Consider the following 16,778-nt stretch of genomic DNA (forward strand, 5'->3'; position numbering starts at 1 on the left):
TTATTATTTATTTTATTACTTATTATTTTCTTTTCTTTACCGTTAGTGGACTAGCCACTAGAGGGGATGTAATAGCATTTGCAGTTTCCACAGTGGGTGAAGTTTTCTATTTGCTTCAAGCTTTTGTTGCTTTCCTTATGGAAAGCTGCTGTGCAAAGAATGAGTGTGTGCAAACCTGTTTAAACTGATTTGCATATGTAAATTGTAAGAGAGTCAAAAAGGTACTTTAAATGTATCGTTTTTAATGGCTTCAAATGTAATTGCTCAGGCTATCTGAATTGGGATTAGAGTGAGTAATTCAAAATGAATAACTTGTTTAAATTTTTCTTCTCTTTCAACTTGTGGAATAAGCAGATGGATTTGTTTTTCAAAATTATTCTAATGTTTTGCAATGTATTTTAACTCCACAGATTGGTGGAAAATAGTTCTCTGCAAGTACTGAACAAGTATTCAGGATTTGTTATTTTAGTGTTGCTTCATCACAATTTGTCAGATATATCACATGGAGTTGTTTCCATTCCAAAACTGAATGAGAGTAAAAGAAAATTCTGGCACAAAATATTCTTCTTGGGATGTAAAATTCATCAAAATCTGTCAACTCTGGTGCATTCAGCTTAGATATTTGCTTTGCATGAACTTCCATGCTAGTCAAACAGGATGACTTTGATGTTCATGGAAAGCAAGCACAAGGTGCATGAACATGAAGAAATTAATTAATTTAAAATTTCAACTAAACACTTGTAGAATTTCATAGTGTTTGTTCTGCACTAACGGGGCTGTATGCTATGCTATCTTCTCTGCATTTTAGCAAAGATTTTGACTATAGCCTGTCCTCTGTATCAAAGTGTGGGCATCATTTGTTGGAATAGTACATTTCTACCATATACACCTTTTTGATCAACCTACCCTCACTCCCACATGCTGCCTCATTGAAGCTGCATTAGAAAACATGACTTTCCCCTCATACATCCTGAGCTTGATAGATTTTGCACTGTTAAAGGTGTCTTTTATATGCATTCTGCTGGCTACTTGTTAGCCCAAAACATTTTTCATCTTAATCCTTTCGAATATCAATGTATTCTTTGATGTTTCCTGAAACTATTTTGTAAGAAACAAGTCAAATTCTTTCACCATTTACACACATACAATCTGTTAACTTCAGATTGCATTTGGTTGGTATTTGCAAACGCTATACACGTAGCATAGCCTGTACACAGGCAGAATGAGGGTAGGAGGAGTGAGGCATACAGGAATTGTTCCCTATTTCCTTGAGGGAGCGAGGGGAGCATATGGGGAGTATGCTGCAGCATGTAGCAACCTACATGCTCTCCCTGCACAGAAGGGAGCTCCAGCAGGCATTCTGACAATGTGAAGCAGAACGCCACCCCTCCAGAGCTTTCTGTGGGGTGGGGTGGCACAGCACCACCCCCAGGACAAAGCTCTGCTTCTGTAGCACAATTTAGCACTTGTGTCTAGTGTACCTAAAACACAACGCAGTGATGCATTGGGCAGGAGGGAATTGCGTGGACTAAATTCTACCCTCAGTTACACTCATGCAACGCCTGAGGTATAACTGAGGAGAGCACAGATTTCCTAGGCCCCCCTATGAATTACAGTCTGTGTTTAGTGCTCAGTCAAAGGAGGAATTTGCTGCACAATTAGCATTATGTACTTGGGCAACAGAGTAGTGTACATATCTAGTTTTCTGTGAGGAAAAGTTAATATTAGTATATTCACTTGTGGAACAAAACTATTGGGCAGTGCTTAATTACAGGCCATACATGAAGATAATTTAACAGACAAAACACTAGGGCACTGTCACAATGTTGTAGGATTCTTCTTGTGACCCACCCTGATAGAAACATACATAAAGCTACTGAGTAGCTTTTGCTGACTAAATGTGGGAGGTGTGGCTTGGTAGCTCCACCAGGATATAAGGATGGTGAAAGCTTCTCTGGAAAGAGGACATTAATATCTGGGATGGGGAGGTCTCTCTGGGGAAACTATAGTCGCAGCCAAGTTTAGGGGAAGAGCTTAGACTGAGGTATGTTAGTTATTGTGTTTACTGCCACTATAGCCAAATAAGTTTAGGGTATACACTGAGGGCATGATTCCCCACCCCAGAATAATATTGGTGTTATGGAGTGGAGAATGTATGCTCTGGCCTATGTATGCTCTGTTCAGAGCATGGTGGGAACTCCACCAGCTCAAAATACTTGACCTTGAAGTCTAGGGGAGTTCTGTGAGTGAAGGACTTGCAGTATCAGACTCTGGGTGTCATGGAAAAGTCCCATAATGGTTAACAATCACTTTTAAAACAAAGCTGCAAAATATGAATGGATGCTTTTCCCTTCCTTTTGCTCTGAAATCCAATTCAGGTTATAAAAGGCATTGATTTAGGAAAGTATTTTATCAATATGCTTTCACTGATTCGTATCGTCTGATTGGACTGAACTACACAGAACATTCAGTACTTCCCCAAGGGCAGCCTGCTGAATGAGCCAACATCATCAAACCTTGTGGGCAACATGAGTCAGGCTTGCAAATGCTGTTCAGACTTTGTATATGTTTAGTCAGTAAATGGTGTAAATCACGTATCAAAAAATAGCACATACAGAAAGCTTTTCCTGTTATATTTTTATGTGGATGCTTGACCTCATGAACTTATTATTTCATATCCAAATTAAATTACAAAAAATAAAATAACTCTACTGTTAAGAATTTTAAAGTTGCAAAAATTAGAAAATTCTAGGTTTCCTGTGAAATCTTAATTTGTCCCCCTTAATTTGTGCCCCTTGTGAGTATGTATTATAACTGCATGGTCAAATGGTGTTTTTTCCACCGGACCTGTCTTATTCAGTACACAGAAAGGATGGTGCTCTCTGAATTGGTAGCTATTAATATAATTTTATCCTGCTCATTCAGTGTGTGACATCAGGCCTTATTCTTTGTGTGACATCAGGCCATTATTCTTTAAAATTTGTGGTAATCAGAGGAGGTCCTAGACAACTGGAAAAAGGCTAATATAGTGCCCATATTTTAAAAAGGGAAGAAAGAGAACCTGGGGAACTACAGACAGGTCAGCCTCACTTCAGTCCCCAGCAGGTCCTCAAGGAATCCATTTTGAAGCACCTGGAGGAGAGGAAGGTGATCAGGAACAGTCAACATGGATTCACCAAGGGCAAGTCATGCCTGATCAACCTGATTGCCTTCTATGATGAGATAACTTGCTTTGTGGATATGGGGAAAACGGTGGATGTGCTATATCTTGACTTTAGCAAAGCTTTTGATATGTCCTCCCACAGTATTCTTGCCAGCAAGTTAAAGAAGTATGGATTGGATGAATGGACTATAAGGTGGATAGAAAGCTGGCTAGATTGTCAGGCTCAACGGGTAGTGATCAACGGCTTGATGTCTAGTTGGCAGCCAGTATTAAGTGGAGTGCCCCAGGGGTTGGTCCTGGGGCCGGTTTTGTTCAATATCTTTATTAATGATTTGGGTGATGGGATAATTGCACCCTCAGCAAGTTCGCAGATGACACTAAGCTGGGGGGAGAGGTAGATATGCTGGAGGGTAGGGATAGGGTTCAGAGTGACCTAGACAAATTGGAGGATTGGGCCAAAAGAAATCTGATGTGGTTCAACGAGGACAAGTGCAAACTCCTGCACTTAGGAAGGGAGAATCCTATGTACTGCTACAGACTAGGGACCGAGTGGCTAGGCAGCAGTTCTGCAGAAAAGAACCTGGGGATTACAGTGGACGAGGAGCTGGATATGAGTCAGTAGTGTGCCGTTGTTGCCAAGAAGGCCAATGGCATATTGGGCTGTTTTAGTAGGAGCATTGCCAGCAGATCGAGGGAAGTGATTATTTCCCTCTATTCAGCACTGGTGAGGCCACACCTGGAGTATTGTGTCCAGTTTTGGTCCCCCCACTACAGAAGGGATGTGGACAAATTGGAGAGAGTCCAGCGGAGGGCAACGAAAATGATTAGGGGGCTGGCGCACATGACTTATGAGGAGAGGCTGAGGGAACTGGGCTTATTTAGTCTGCAGAAGAAAAGAGTGAGGGGGGATTTGATAGCAGCCTTCAACTACCTGAAGGAAGGTTGTAAAGAGGATGGAGCTCAGCTGTTCTCAGTGGTAGCAGATGACAGAACAAGAAGCAATGGTCTCAAGTTGCAGTGGGGGAGGTCTAGGCTGGATATTAGGAAACAGTTTCACTAGAAGGGTGGTAAAGCCACTGGAATGGGTTACCTAGGGAGGTGGTGGAATCTCCATCCTTAGAGGTTTTTAAGGCCCAGCTTGACAAAGCCCTGGCTGGGATGATTTAGTTGGTGTTGGTCCTGCTTTGAGCAGGGGTTGGACTAGATGACCTCCTGAAGTCTCTTCCAACTCTAATATTCTACGATTATGATTCATTGCACACCATAAACCCACCCTGCACTCAGAATTATTTTAAATTTCCTCTTGGGCTTCTCTGTGGCATCCATCTCTATAGTATCTGAGTGCTTCACTAACCATCTTCACAACACCTGTATGAGGTAAGATGGTATTATCCGTATTTCACAGATGGGGGAATTGAGGCCAAAATTGTCAAATCTGAATCCTTTCCGCACTGTCAGATGTCTGTTAGGGAACAAAAAATTCTCTGAAGTCCCTGTTAATCCTGGGATGGATTTTGCATGTTCTTTATGTTAAATCTTCCCGCTTGAGTAGTACTTGAAGTACAGCACACTCAGCTAGAATGATAATGAGACTCCAGTGAATATGTGTAATAATAACAACTGGTACCTGTATTAGCAATCAAGGGCTCAGGTCCTGGATCCTGAATTACCCGCTCACCCTTAGAGTTGCTTCTTCCAGGTCAGTGTATGAAGCATGATTCCAATAACATTACACAGTGTAACATGAGAGTGGTGAATCAGGCCCAATGAGTCAGAGCAATTTTGAGCGTTAGGTTACAGGGAAGTTTTTCTCTGTTTTAGACAACCCTGCTTAATTTTTCAACTCTGCAAGAATCCAGATGGAGCCATTGCTTGCATCAAGATAAACAAATAGTTCTTTGGGCTACTAAAATTGATATGCCAGAAGCATTGCTCTCTTACTGTCTGAGTCCTGAAACTTTTTGAATTAAATAAATGCGATATTAAACAAGAAAAGAAAAAAGCAGCAAGCCTGGCACTGGAGCCCGGTTTAGTAAATTACTTCTGTCTAAAAGGATTAGACTCACTTAATTTCCACTCCACATCTGTTTAAAAATGCAGAATGCTTTGTTCATTGGGGAGCCATTTAGTTGACAATTAGATGTGGAACTGATAAAACACGTTCACAGTAGGGACGGGAGGAGGCAAAGGACAGAATAACATGCGGTAGGATGCACGGAATATTGTAAATTATACAGGGGAAGGCGCTAAATGGCAACAAATCAAACTTTTATGTGCAGCATGTTCCCAGAGGGATATAACTTATGAAGAAATAGATTAAACATGTAATAGAGTTGACATAATATGCAGAATAAATTTGCAGAATGGATATCATATGCACTGGAATGAAGAAAGCATAACATAATGGGTGCCAAGCATAGTGAACAGAGTAAAATGCTTCATGAAATTGTTATATATAGCTCACTGAACTGATCAAAGCCAATGAGTGGATAAAGCAAACAGAGTTGAATGAAGCCTATAACAAGCATGTGAAACATACTGAACCAAAGGGACCACAGAAACAGACTAACTGCAGCGCATATGCATTTTGCTTGGCTAAGTGTTCACTTCTTTTTCACCGTGCTTTGATTTCAGCAGGAAGTGATATGTTAGTTTTCAAACTTAGCTGTGCCTGTAGATCAGTTGGGTAATTTTTCATTTTCCTACACAGCTTTAAGATAACTTCAGTCACAGAAAAATTGTTCTGTTTCCCTAGATCACAATTATGAACATAGCATATAGATTGCCTGTAAGAAACAGCTTGGAGCCCTGAACAAGTCTGACAATGTAGGTCCTATATTATCATCTAAACTTTCCTGGAGGCAGAGAGCATAGTCTCATTCCGATGCACAGAACTTTACAAGTATAACTCCCAACAAATGAAAATATGAATATAATTAATCCTTTTGCCATAAGAATATTCAAGATGGGAAGCTATAACAGTAAAATGATATATAGCGGGTACACATTTAAGTTTATTCAACCACTAAATATTTTTGCAGCATTTCTTAAATATAGATCTGCATTTCAAATCAATGTCCTTTAACTACTGTGTAGCTGCTGTAAATAAGATGTCAGTAGGTGAGGTGCAGACTGCTGATTTAGATTCCGAATTTGAAATAATTATATTTCTTTGTTGGGGGCAGGGAACAGATTCTGATACCTTTACTCACATTGAATATAATATGAATAGGTCCATTAGCTTCACTGTGCATGAGGATATCAGAATCTGGTTGTAACAGGTGTTGACCAGGAGGTTCTGAGCCCAGCCCCAATTAAGGGATATTAATTGGTGCTGGCTGGGTATGGCTCGCCTAAGAGCTTCAGCAGAAACACCTGCGGACCTTATTAGCCAGGGGGCTATATAAAGCTGGCAGGAAGGAAGCAAAGAGGGGAAACTGGAAAGGGAGGAGCCTGTGGTGGTAGTAGTTCCCTGCTGGCTGAAGAAGCTAGCTATCCCCCGTGGAATGGACTGTATATAAACAGTGATGGGAACCGAGACTGTGAATAAAAGGGCACTGGCACGCTATGCGGTCTCTGACTGATTTGTGGCACGAGCAGTGAAGGGCTCTGTTACATGTGGGGGCTTGTCTGGGATCGGAAGCCAGTGAATGTGGTTGGTGACCCGGACATGGAGGAGACCCTGCAATGGCTGGTAAAGCAGCAGGAACAGACACAGCAGGCCCTGCAAGGTTTCCAGCAGTCCCACCAGGCTAAGAGACAGACCTTGCTAACCTGGCAGGCTGAACAACAGCGAAGCCTGCAGGAGTTTATCTGGGAGCAGACTGGCGTACAGGAGCGGCTCCTGCAACGCGTGGTGAGTCCTATGACAGGGGAGGGCACCTGGCCACTGGGCTGGGGACTGTGTAAAATGAGCCCGGCAGATGATCCGGATGCCTTCCTGGGGGTCTTCAAGCAGGTAGCCACAGGCGCCGGGTGGGAGAGGGCTACATGGGCCCTCCATCTGGCTCTGTATTTGACTGAGGCTCAAGCGGCCTATATAGCCTTGAGCAAGGAACAGGCCCGAAATTATGAGGCAGTGAGAGCCTCCATTCTGGACCGGTGGGCCTGTTGGCCAAGTGGTATTAACGGCTGTTCCGGACGGCAGCAGTGCGGCCCCGGGCTTATATCCAGAGGCTGATGGACTAGGCCACGCACTGGCTGAGGCCAGAGGCGTGTACCATGGGGGAAATCATGGACACCCTGGTCCTTGAACAATTACTACAGGGCCTCCCTGAGACCATACGTGTCTGGGTGAGGTGACACCAGCCCAGCACAGTCGAGGCGGCCGTCAGATTGACAGAGGAGTACATAGAGGCCGAGGGACCCTGGAGGGAGGACCGGCCCCAGAAGGATAGGGAGCCGGGGAAGAGGCAGACAGAACCTTTTTCCAGCAGAGGCCAAGAAAAGAAGGGGGAGCCCCAAGGAGCGCCTGAAAGACCTGCCAGGCTAACTTGTTGGCAGTGTGGGAGATGGGGTCACACAAAATGGCACTGCCTGGATATGGCGTGCGGGTGGGCAGAATTTTGTGGATGGACTCAGATTGAGGGGCAAAAACGGGGCTGAACCTGTCCACCATCCTTGTGAGGGTTGGGAGAAAACCCTGCATGGGCCTGGTAGACACAGCGTCAGGCTGTACACTAGTACAGAAGGCACTGGTGAAGCTGCACTGGCTCATCGTGGGGGCAAGGGTGGCCCTCAGTTGCATCCATGGGGACAAGAAGTCCTGCCCAGTAGCCCAGGTACCCCTGGAAGTGAGAGGCCGCTTCAGATGGAAGCGGGTGGGGATGCTAGAGAGGCTACTATACCCGGTGGTGTTAGGTAGTGGGCCCCAGACCCTGCCTAGAAGGAAGCGGTGGGGTGCCCCAAGACCCGGGGTGGATATCCCAAATCCGAGGATCCCAAGACGGTGGGACAGGCAAAGTCCTGTCGGTAATGAAGAAACTCCTAGACGACAAAGCCCAGAGCGGGTGGACCTGTGGGAAGGGTATATGGGGGAGCTGGCCAGTCTGAGCCCATCGGAAGAAGGGACAGGTCCAGGGGAGCACCCCATAACATCACTCCCTGTGGACGAGACCCTGAACCCACAGGGTAGGGTGGGGGAAACTGAGGCACAGAAGGCCCCACCAGATGGTGGGATGAATTCTGACCCCCCCCACCAGAGGTACAGGAGGAGCAGGGGATGGGGTTCCCGCTGAGCTGTGACTGGTGTGACGGCCTGCGGGCTGAGGCAGAATTATGGGGGGCAGCCACTCCCTGAGCAGTGTACGTTCTGTGGGAGGGGTATGGAGAAAACACCAGCAGAGGTGGCTGGGGATCACCTGGCCAGGAGCAGTGAGCCTTCCCTGGAAGCCCCCTCCCCCCCCAGGGTAGAAGGCGAAAGGGCTGAGGGGTGAAAGGGCCGAGAGTGGCCGGACCTTGCCGTTCTTAAGGGGGGAGGTGTGTAACAGGGTGCTGGCCGGGAGGTTCTGAGCCAGGCCCCTGTTAGCCCAGCCCCAATTAAGGGGTATTAATTAGTGCTGGCTGGGTATGGCTTGCCTAAGGGCTTCAGCAGAAATACCTGCAGACCTTCTATAGCCAGGAGGCTATATAAAGCTGGCAGAAAGGAAACAAAGGGGGAAACTGGAAAGGGAGAGGCCTGTGGCTGTAGTTCCCTGCTGGCTGAAGAAGCTAGCTACCCCTGGTCAGTGCAGCCCCAGAGTTTGAAAATTTATCTGTAGAGTTTTACCTCCCAACCTGCGGGGAGGTGGGAGGATTAAGGGGTACCTTACGTGGTCCAAAGCCAGTTGCCCCACCTCTCCGTGGAGCGCCGCTCCGCTCTACCAGCCGTTCCACGAATCGCTCTGCTCTGCCAGCCCCCTGTGAGTGCTCCAGCCATCCTGCAAACTGCTCTGCTCCACCAGCCACTCCACTCTGCCAGCTGTCCCGTAAGCTGCTCCAGCTGTCCCGCAAACTGCTCCGCAATATATCTTCAGGCTTCCCCACTACTTAGCACAAAACTCAGTGATTTCAGCTCTTAGTGACTTCAGATCTTTTGTGATTTTTAGCTTGTAGTAGGGGAGCCTCAGTACTGGTGCACCATTGGCCCAAAGTGAATTCAGCTCAGTAGCCTGTAACTAGACTCCTAAAAGAATCAAAATTAGATTTGACATTCCACAGTGGAGGAAGTGCAGTTGGCATGTAGGGCCCTCAACAGGGACCCATACCTGTCCCCAGCCTCTCTCTTTCACTGGGTTTTGGAACCCACGACCCTTGCCTACCAAGTGCTGCTTGGTTGATGGTGAGTCCCTCCATCATAACAAAAGGCCAAGTACAGCTCCACTGTCCTTGATTCACATAATCAGGATAATAACAGTTCATTCTTTCTGCCCCAATAACAGAGAAACTGGGGCTCCTACAGCAGCCAAAGTGACCATCTAGGCGGGGTGAGTGTGCCTATGCAAATGAGATCAGCCCCTGAAGTTCTTTTCCACAACCCACCATGACTTGCCACCAGATGTCAGGGTAGAGCTCATCCTGACTCTGCTTACATAAATGATGGTGGGAACTGACACTGAATAAAAGAGCACTAGTGCTGGCACACTACGCGGTCTCTGACTGATTTGTGGCACCTCTTTGAGAGCTCTTAAGTGTTCTAGGAGCCATACAACGCACACAGACAGGGTCCCTACCTCCTGAAGCTTACAATTTAACCAGAACCCAGGAGAGGAGATTAGGGGGCAACACAATTCAAAAAGAAGCACCTAACTTTTTTAATGATTTAATCTTAACTTTTATTCACTGCACTTAACATTTCTATGACCCTCCATTATTGCTACAAAGAAGTTCTTTCTCCCTGAAGCTTTCCTGTATGGGATTTCTCCTTTGCCTCAGTAACTGCCGTTTGCTGATGTCAGAGTGTGGGATCAATGTCCCAGGGCAGTGAAAATATTGCCTATGCTCCTCCCCTATTATTGCTGCTGCTATTCTAGGCCACTTTCTTTTAGCCTATTTTCTATAGGCCAGCCCACTGGAGGTGTTAAAGGGGGCACCTGCCCCACAATACCCTGGCTTGAGGAGGTGTCAAAGGAATGATGCCCCACGGTTCAGTTGTCTTGAAAGTGCCCCTGAATGGCCGCCTTTCTGGCCACGTAGCTGCTGCTGATCAATCTGCAGAAAGAGTCCTCCTCCTTCCCTCCCCGCAGTGTCAGTCTCTTTGATGTGTTGAAATTATTACCACATTTGAAACAAGGATGCCTGACTCTAGGACTGGCCAGAGAACAAGAATTCCATTTCACGAAACATTTCTAGGTTTCCAGATTTGTTTCCATTTTAAATTGGAATGAAACCAAGAGCTTTCAATTTTGTATGTGAAAAAACAGGCCCCCATGCTAGGATAGGCAATAGATCAGCGGTTTGGGTACTCAACTGCGAGAACCAGGTTCCAGTCCCTTTCTGTTTGATTCAGAGTAGGGACTGCAACATGAGTCTCTCAAACTCAGTGGGAGTGCCCTAACCAGGGGGGCTATTGATTATTCTGAGGACTCTCACACCCCACTCCATTCTCCCTGGTTTTGACAAGAAATTTTCTTGACCGGATTTGTTGTCAAAATGGATTCATTGAAATTCAAGCTTTTCACAAAAATGATCTGAATTTTCTGGCCAAAAAACTTTCATTTAAAAATTCCCAACCAGCTCTGCATGAGACACAGGAGTGCTGGTAAGACACTACTCTTTATTTCCTGGTCCCAGTCATGTGATATGATATTACATAAGGATATATCCCTAGCACCTGGTGGGAGTCCATGTCTATTGACTCCAGTGGCTACTGGAGCATCATTCAGTATCCATCCAGTGTTTAATCTGCCTAGTTCTTTCCTGGAACCTGTGAACAGAGCACACCAACTTGCAGCTGTTGCTAAAGAGGCTGTGATCCAGTGAACAGACCATGGCATTGGGAAGCTAGGTTCTATTTCCAGCTTTGTCACTGGCATATTGTGTGACCTTGGGTAAGTCAGTGCATTGTTCTGTGTCTCAGTTTCCCCATCTGTAAAGTGGGGATAATAACTATTTATTTTTGTCATGAGCTTTGAGATCTGTGTTTTAAAAGAGCTAAATATGCAAATGTAGCTGTTCAAGTCAGACTCAACATTATAATTCAAGTAGTGTTTATTTAGGGTCTGGTTCTTATGACATTCACTTGGCTTATTAAACCCTCTGAACATTCTTCCCCAGTAAAATGTTATGCAGCATAATATTTGGAAAAAGCATATTAAGATTACATTATATTTTCTCAACTTTGTAATAATTTCTGCACCTTAATTTAATGTCTGTACAGCATATCCCATTTGATCTGAAGACTGAATTTTGATCTCATACACTATGTTTAGATTAGCATACATTTACTTGAAGAAAAAGCATTTAAAACACAACAGGAAAGATCTTGCCAGGTTTAGTTGCTTGTTCATGCCTCTATGTACAACTTAACAAGGCTCAGTGATGCAGGACTTCTAGAAACTGTCAAAACAGAAGTTTTTCCTGAGGACATCATGCCAGGCCATGGATTCCTGAAGCAGAACTAAAAGTTGCTGAAGAAAGTGGTTCAGAGTTCTGTTTAAATCTGAAGTGAAAAGTCAATGCTGGAAGCAGAGATCTGCTTCAGATCAGTGAGAAGGAACTATTTGGTGCAATACTTGAGGTGTAGGTTAAAGCTTGGAGTGGGTTGACTGAATAAATAGGAAGGTCTCCTTCCCCTGTGATACTTTAAAACGTTAGGTCATAGGAAACCCAAGTCTAGCATCTCTGTCTGGATGCAAGATTCTAACAAAGTGCTAAAAGTTTAAAACCTTGAATCAGGCCTAGGTCACAGGATCTTCTCTTAAGAAGACATGGTTTATTTTAACTTTTCTATAATATTATTGTAACCCTTCTGCCCATCAGAGTTGGCAGCAACAAGGGCCGTGTTCAATATCTAGGGGATCCATTCCAATAACACAATGCATACGGGCTCGAGCCCCCACCCAGTGACCTGGGACACATATATACCACCCCTGCTGGGCGCCTCCAAGAGGCAATACTTCCCCTCTCACAAGCACATAGTCTGAGTGTAGCAAAAAGCCTTTTAATAACAGAGAGAAACAATGTGGCATTATGTTGGGGAAACACCACCAACAGGATTCATAACACAACCCGTGAGCAAAAAACCCACCCCAAGCAAATTGGGGCATGCCCTTTCCCTTTTTGTTCTTGAGTCCAGCAACCCCAAATCACCCAAAGTCCCAAAAGTCCAGCGACCCAAAAGTCTCTGTCCCTGGTCAGGGCAGCCCTAGAGTTCAAAAGTTTATCTACAGAGCTTTACCTCCCAACCTGGGTGGAGATGGGGGCGGAGGTAAAAGGCACCTTACATGATCTGAAGCTGATCGCCCCACAGCTCCATAGGCCTTCGCTCCGCTCCGCCAGCCGCCGCACGAACTGCTTCGCTCAGCTCCGCTCTGCGGCCCACACGCAGCTCCCGCTGTCCCCACGAACTGCTCCACATCCCACCAGCAGCTCCCGCCGTCCTATGAACTGCTCCACCAGCCTGTCCACAAGGCACTCCAGCCATCCCGCAAACTGCTCCACAATATATCTTCAGGCTCCCCCACTACTTAACACAACGCTCAGTGATTTCAGATCTTAGTCAGTTCAGCTCTTTGGTGAATTCAGCTTGTAGTAGGGGAGCCTCAGTGCTGGTGCACTATTAGCCCAAAGTGAGCTCAGCAGCCTGTAACTAGACTTCTAATGAAATCAAAATTAGCTCTGCTATTCCACAGTGGAGAGAGGAGGAAGTGCAATTAGCATGTAAGTCCCTCACCAAGGGGCCCATGCCACCAAGTATTAATACTTGTCCCCAGCCTCTCTCAATTCACAAAGTTTTGGAACCCATGACCCTTGCCTAGCGAGTACTACTTAGTTGATGGTGAGTCCCTCCATCATAACAAAAGGCCAAGTACAGTTCCAAGCACAGTTCCCATAATCCAGGTAATAACAATTTATTCTTCCTGCCCCAATAACAGAGACACTGGGGATCCCACAGCAGCCAAAGTGACCATTTGGGCAGCTATGGCCTCATTCTAGGCGGGGTGGGTGTGCCTATGCAAATGAGATCGGCCCCTGAAGTTCTTTTCCACAACTTGCCACACCTCACCACCAGATGTCAGGGTGGAGCTCATCCTGACACTGCTTACATTATCAATGGAATATATTAAAGGTGACACTTCGAATTTTTTACTTTTCAGTACCCTCTTGCCACAAAAATGCTTCAGGATGGTTATTTATGGATCACATCATAACACAATGGACGGAATAATCCACTTGCATATTTATGCAATTTTTTGATCTAGAGGGGAATATCCGATTTTCAGGATATGTTGCAAAGGCTGTTTTCCCAGGCTTTCTCAGAGGGGTTCATTGATTGGGATCAAGGCAGAGTATTTGTTTTGTGATGGACTAGGAGATTTTTTTTTATATATTAACAGAGTTGTTGTTCTAGGAAGTGCATGTAGCTCCCAACAGTGTGCAAGGTGCTGTACATACATGAAGAGAGACAAAATCTTTGCCTTGATTAATTTAAACTGGGAGGAGTGGTAGATATGCTGGAGGGTAGGGATAGGATACAGAGGGACCTAGACAAATTAGAGGATGGGGCCAAAAGAAATCTGATAAGATTCAACAAGGACAAGTGCAGAGTCTTGCACTTAGGAAGGAAGAATCCCATGCACTGCTACAGACAAGGGACCGAGTGGCTAGGCAACAGTTCTGCAGAAAAGGACCTAGGGGTTACAGTGGACGAGAAGCTGGATATAAGTCAACAGTGTGCCCTTGTTGCCAAGAAGGCTAACGGCATTTTGGGCTGTATAAGTAGGAGCAATGCTAGCAGATTGAGGGACGTGATTGTTCCCCTCTATTTGGCATTGGTGAGGCCTCATCTGGAGTACTGTGTCCAGTTTTGGGCCCCACACCACAAGAAGGATGTGGAAAAATTGGAAAGAGTCCAGTGGAGGGCAACAAAAATGATTAGGGGGCTGGAGCACATGACTTATGAGGAGAGGATGAGGGAACTAGGATTATTTAGTCTGTAGAAGAGAAAAATGAGGGGGGATTTGATAGCAGCCTTCAACTACCTGAAAGGGGGTTCCAAAGAGGATGGATCTAGACTGTTCTCAGTGGTAGCTGATGACAGAACAAGGAGCAATGGTCTCAAGTTGCAGTGGGAGAGGTTTACGTTGGATATTAGGAAAAACTTTTTCACTCTGAGGACGGTGAAGCACTAAAATGGGTTACCTAGGGAGGTGGTGGAATCTCCTTCCTTAGAGGTTTTTAAGGTCAGGCTTGACAAAGCCCTGGCTGGGATGATTTAGTTGGGGATTAGGTCCTGCTTTGAGGTCCTCCTGAGGTCCCTTCCAACCCTAATATTCTATGTTGTTGTTGTTTGTGTTTTTTTTTAAAGCTTTTGTTTGTTTTGCCCTTGTGATCGTCACTTTATTTGTGGCCCTTGCCTGTTTTTTGTTTTAACGTTTTTGTATTTTAACCCTTGCCCAGCATCCCTCTTTTCCTTCTCCCTCCCTTCCACCACCAGGCTTTATTTTCAACGCTATCCTTTGTTCTGGAGTGTTTTTAACCCTTTCCTATATTTCTGTCTTTGTTATAGCTTGCATGTTAGAAGTCATTGCTGTGTGGACACCTAGACTCTTACCGAGAAGATTGTCTGGCTTAAAGCTCTCTCTCTCCTTTGTCTGGTGGATAAACCTCTGGGGTGTGTATTGCAAAGCAGATGAACAAAAGGAGGGCTGATGCTTAAGCTTAATTTTTGAGGCCATCTGATCCCAAAGGAGCAGCTTTGGGCTAAGGGTGTTTCCCAGGTGTAAAAGCTCAGGGTCTGGGGCAGGAAGAGGGGACCTGTGTATTAATCAGTTAGAATGGAAAGGGAGAACAAGCGGGACAGGGACAAAGAGCTGCTTCTTGGTGGAAGAATAGTGTCTCTTTAGCTGACAGGTTTTTTTTAGCTGACAAAGGAGTTTGTGACTACCTGTGCTCAAGGAAACTGGACTTTTGTTCATTTTGTAAGTAAACAAATCATACTAAGAAAATACCTGATTCCGCATCACTGATTTCTCCTCCAAATGGAAAATTGGCCTGCAACACCTTGAAATCTGCAAACTTGTCACACTGTTATTTCTAGTTTTCCTGGCTTTTTATTGAGCCCTTAGCTACTACTTGCTTCCTCTCCCTATTACAGCCACACCCTCTCCTTTGACACCCCCTTAGCCTGCATTTTAACTCCTTCCCTTGAACCACAAAAAGATACATCCTCTCCTTTCCACCCACCCCATGTAGCCCTTGATCATGTGTCCCATGTGGGGAGGAGGAAAAGAGAGAGTGTATCTTAACCTCTGGACGTAGTATATGGGAAAAGGCAGAGGTTAGTTTCTGAGCTAGCTCAGAGGTGTACATATTTCAGGCGCATGGTAGATATGACAAACTACAATTCATGGGTGAAATCCTGGCCCCATTGAAGTCAATGCCAAAACTCCCATTGACTTCAAGGGGAGCAGGACTTCACCAAATATCTTTGAAGAATTAAATTGAATTTGGAGAAAAAAATTGTAAGCATTTATAGTTAAGTAAAAAAATTGATCACAGAATAAGTCAAAGGTAAGATTTATTTGTTACAAATTTTCCTGTTGGTGACACAGGCCATTGTTTGTTTCCATGGTTCAAATAGGAACTAATACTGTTCACACTGAAATCATTGACTTCAATAGCTGTGGGACTTGGCAATTAAGTCTCCATCCAGCTCTCAGTGGAGGGAATGGGAGTCTGTTCATTGACTTCAGTGGACATGGGGTGGAATCCATACTGAAAGGAGGTGTTGATCAGTGTGCTATTACAAACTTTTTTCTAAATGTCTTGAAATTCTGGGGATGGGATGGGGTGTGCATGTAACTGGAAGCATTGTGTTCAGTGCTCTCCGGGCAGCACAAATCCCTTCTTTTCAGCTGCATTACAGAAAATAATTCTATTTCTTGGCATGTGCACTTTGGCAAACCACTGCTTTTATTTGGTGGAAAATGAACTTCTTTGAAAATCTAGCCGTAAACTTCTGACTTGGATTGTGTTCAAGATTAGAGTTAGTGAGGCTCTCAGGAAACCCAGGTGTTTCAGGAAAGCTTTCAAAGATCTGTACCTGTAAGTCAACCTGTTTTCAGAACAAATAAAACATTTAATGCATATGGCATCTTGTGCCCAAAGTCTTCTAGGACCCTAGGGGTATGTCTATATTGCATTGCCAACCTGGGTCTGTGGGGTCCAAGCTTGTGGACTTAGTGTTTCCAAGCCCACACTTGAACATCCATACTGCATTGTAAACCTGGGCTTACAGGAGCTTGACCTGTGTCTCACAGCAGTGCTAACATGCGTACAGTTCTACAGTTCTTCTGACCTGGCTCTGCAGCTTGAGCTGCATCCACAGTGCTAGATAACAAGGCTTGGACTTGAGTCACAGCAGGACTTGGGCTCTGACCCACCCTCCTGGTTGGGTCCAAGCACCTGCTTCCTA

At 45.1% G+C, this 16,778-nt stretch overlaps 1 long non-coding RNA gene across 1 annotated transcript in view; it reads right to left on the reverse strand.

The window, feature by feature from the left end:
• Positions 1 to 15,882: 15,882 nt before the first annotated feature.
• Positions 15,883 to 16,778, reverse strand: part of LOC122465058 — a 40,958-nt gene continuing 40,062 nt past the window's right edge. The window contains exon 3 of the long non-coding RNA XR_006289611.1: positions 15,883 to 16,418. This is a non-coding gene — a long non-coding RNA (uncharacterized LOC122465058). The remainder of the gene's footprint in view (positions 16,419 to 16,778) is intronic.

Source organism: Chelonia mydas, chromosome 3 (genome assembly GCF_015237465.2).
Source record: "Chelonia mydas isolate rCheMyd1 chromosome 3, rCheMyd1.pri.v2, whole genome shotgun sequence".
In the NCBI taxonomy this organism is placed as follows: domain Eukaryota; kingdom Metazoa; phylum Chordata; order Testudines; family Cheloniidae; genus Chelonia; species Chelonia mydas.